The following is a 3,686-nucleotide window of genomic DNA, read 5'->3' as shown; positions in this document are numbered from 1 at the left end:
CAGCTTTATTTGTACTTCATATGGTAGTATGTAATTTTCAGAATGTGCACAAGGTACATTGCCTACATCATTTTTCTAAGACAAAATAATTTTAATTTTACAAGAAATGATTCACACAGTTTACTTAGATTTAGAAAAGCACAAATCCAATTAGCAAATTTTCTAATCTAAAGGTGCTATAAGTGTTGAATAGTTGGCCATTTCTTGAACCAAATTGCTTCTTAGAACCAATCATTAGTCAGTGTATTATAAGGAAATTGAACACTCAGAATATGTCACCACACTTTTATTAAAACCTTTGAAAGGACAAAATTATACATGCACTTTAAATAACTTTAAAATGTATCAGATGAAGACAAGGGAAAAATATAAATTAAATATGGAAAAATCTCTTGTACTGTCAGTAACAAGAAAATCTACTTCTCTTGTGAAGAAATAAACAAAAACAAAAAACAGTGACTTCTGTCACACAAATGGTAAATACAACACTCGCTTTTCACCTTCGTAGCTAATTAAATTTCTTTGCATTTTGAAGATTCTGTTCAGTTTCTTCTAAAAAAATATACACTCAGTTTTAATAACCTAATAAATGTCTTACTCAAATAGCTAATTTACATATTTCAATATCAACATGCTTTATTTATTTAATGTGAGTAATCATGGAACATTTATTGATACCCACAGGAATGATGTCTTCAGAATCTGAGTTACTTCCTTTTCAACATTTCATAAGTTACAAGGTCACTAAATTTTTTATCTCTACAAATTTCTTCCACTTACCAGTAAATTTTGGTCTTTCTAGATATCTTCACTATGGATTCAGCATGGCACGCTCATGGCATTCTTGTGAAGTTTCCCAACAATCATTAGTTTGTCTGAAGTTTCCTAGCTCAAATCCCTGATAGTAAAATCCTGGTTGATTTAATTCATGTTTTCATCCAAAGCATGGTATAAGTTATTGGCTGGCCCATAGTTGGCTAACAATGGCAGGTGTCCAACCATGGTCCAGTTGGCTCCAGCCAGGGGACAGAATCATAGTGAAAAACAAAATTGCGAGGTTTATTATTGGGGCTGTTGCCATAACAAGCATTCTGAGGTTCACCAGTGTTCCAGACTCTCTAGTATCTTTATTGCACCATTAATCTTTGAGAATAGGGTTTTTCAACTTCGACACAATTGACATGTATGCCAAATACTTTGTTGTAGGAGTTGCCTTGTGCATTTTAAGATATTTGCAGGATTCCTGGCCTCTACCCACTAGATGCCAGTAGGTTCCCCCACCCCAATGTCTTCTGTCATTGCCAAGTGTCCCCTGGTGGAGCAAAATCACTCTCAGTTGTGAGCTTCTGCTCTAGAGTCATCTGGGACAATTCTCTAAATTCTCTCCATGGCACCAACATTCTTCAGACTAAAACTCCAAGCTCAGTCACATGATGATTACATAAACCCCAAGCAGAAAGGATTTATTCTGCATATAAATTTGTCTCTTGAGGAAATAAAAGGCCTTATCATTATGTTGATTGGCAGGTCCTGGGATGATCTTCCTCCCTCCTTACTGCAAGAGAAGAAGCAGTAGATAGAACCATTCAGCAGCCAACGTCTAAGTAAGGTTTTGTTAGGTGAAGTGCTGCCAGTCTTCCGTGGCTTGTTCCAAATAACCAGAGGACTTGAAGTTTGCAGCTGGGATGACTCAGGATCTATCATAGCAGCCTGATACCTGTGTTTCCCAGCACGTTGTTAGTCAGATAAACTCTTATTGTCTGGGTAACCCCCAGGCTAGAAGAGAAACGTCAAATCTCTGCTTATGAGCCCACAGCTATCCAGCCATAGTTTCTGGAGTCCACAGGTGGGGTGTCACAGGCCCTCACACAGCAAACATATGCCCCAGTTTCCCAGGTCATTCAAACTCAGATCCAACTTCCAGAGTTGGTGGTTGGCCTAGGGCACAGCAGAGAGACACTCAAAGGCTGTAGAACTGAGCCATCAAATGCCTAACCAGAGGGTCTGGAGTTTACTTGGATGCCTGAAACCCTCATACAGCAGCAGCACTTAGGTTCCCCAGCTCATTCAAGTTTAGATCCAACTCTGCCAGGCTCTGATTCACACTGAGGGTGGGAGTCAGGTCTTCACAGGCAGCAGCAGTGACTTGGCAAATCTTCAACTGCAAGATCCTCAGCCAATGACTGGGTGCCTCAAGCTTAACAGAAAAGCCTCAGATCCAAATCCTCCAGTGCACTTGGTGCTGAGCAAGGAGGCAGTGTCCTGTCAAGCCACAACTTCCAGAGGACACTTCCTCAACTGAATCATCTGCATCCTGCATTTGGGATGCTGGAGCCCCTCACAGGGCAGTTCCATGCCTGACAACCCCAAGTCATTGCTCCTTAGGTCCATCCTTATTAAATTCTTATTGGATATCAGAGCTGCTGTGAGGTCCTGATATGCAGGGCTAGAAACTCAGCACCTCTTCAACCTCAATTCTGCAGTTTGTATTTGGGGCGTCTGAGTCTTTGACAGAGCAGCTTCACCCCCCAGCTTCTCAGGGCATTGCAATACAAAAGCAGCTCTATCAGATTTGGATTAGAGCTTAGAGCATCAGCAAGCTGTTCATTGTAGATGTCTGACAAAACAATCCTCTCGGCTGACTATGCCAATAGCATCTGGACCCTGAAGTCCATCTCACCCATCTTCTTCACCCACACTGCAGGCAGCCCTGTACCAGTGCAAATTTATAGAAATTTATAGAGATACTATAACTAGCGCTGTCAGTGTAGAATGTATGGTTAGGAATTCTGCCTATGAATGTGTTTCTATCTGTGCTTGAAGATGGAAGTGATTATATAGCTTATTGCCTATGAGAAATAACAATTATAGATAATATTTATTTTAATTGGAACTGGGGTGATTTAAAATATAATAGTATCAAAGTCTTAACATTTATAGAAAACTAAACTGATATTGCCAATATTAAGAGAGGCAGAAAAGCGATGTGAAAGGACACCAAAATGTTTTCCCTTTCCAGCTATAGGAAAAATTAGATACTTCAAATTTTACTCTGTATAAAATAAGTAAGAGTAGTCTAATTGATGATGTGTTAACAAACATTTCCCAAACCTCCATGCCTTGAAGCAACAAGAATTTATTTCTTTTCTACATTTTAAATTTGTTCTGGGATCCAAGCTAGTTAAGTGTCATACCATGTGGGATATCACTGGCCATGATGAAAAGAAGAAGATGGACTTTTACAGTAGTACCCAACCCCTGCACCATTAATAAGTATTGGCCAAGAAATAAAACTTTGCTGCTATATGCCACTGAGATTTTGAGGCTGATTATCATCACAGAATAACTCTCTCCTGATTGAAATAGATATTTGTACCTGAAGCAGGTTGTCCATGGGCATGGTTCATCAGTTTGCACAGAAGATATGAATATTGGAATCTGGAAAATAATGATAAATGTTATACAGTAGCAGAAAAAAGTAAAACTATCCCTAGCAATATACTAAAATATCACATATCTCATGAAATTTTAACTCTGGGACAAGAAGTCTGAAAACACTATTAATAGAACACATTTGTTGTTGTTTGTTGTATTTGATAAGGTACTGCCAGAAAAAAAAGATCTCAGGAAAAACAAAACAAAACAAAAAAAACAATAGAAACCCCAGCTTATCAGAATTAAGAACA

At 38.7% G+C, this 3,686-nt stretch overlaps 1 pseudogene; it reads right to left on the bottom strand.

Annotated features, from left to right (window-relative positions):
* Window positions 1-1,586: 1,586 nt before the first annotated feature.
* On the bottom strand, window positions 1,587-3,400 carry LOC137211057 (NACHT, LRR and PYD domains-containing protein 12-like; annotated as a pseudogene).
* Window positions 3,401-3,686: the final 286 nt, after the last annotated feature.

This window comes from Pseudorca crassidens, chromosome 18, assembly GCF_039906515.1.
Source record: "Pseudorca crassidens isolate mPseCra1 chromosome 18, mPseCra1.hap1, whole genome shotgun sequence".
In the NCBI taxonomy this organism is placed as follows: domain Eukaryota; kingdom Metazoa; phylum Chordata; class Mammalia; order Artiodactyla; family Delphinidae; genus Pseudorca; species Pseudorca crassidens.
This window is presented reverse-complemented; position numbering and strand designations above follow the sequence as displayed.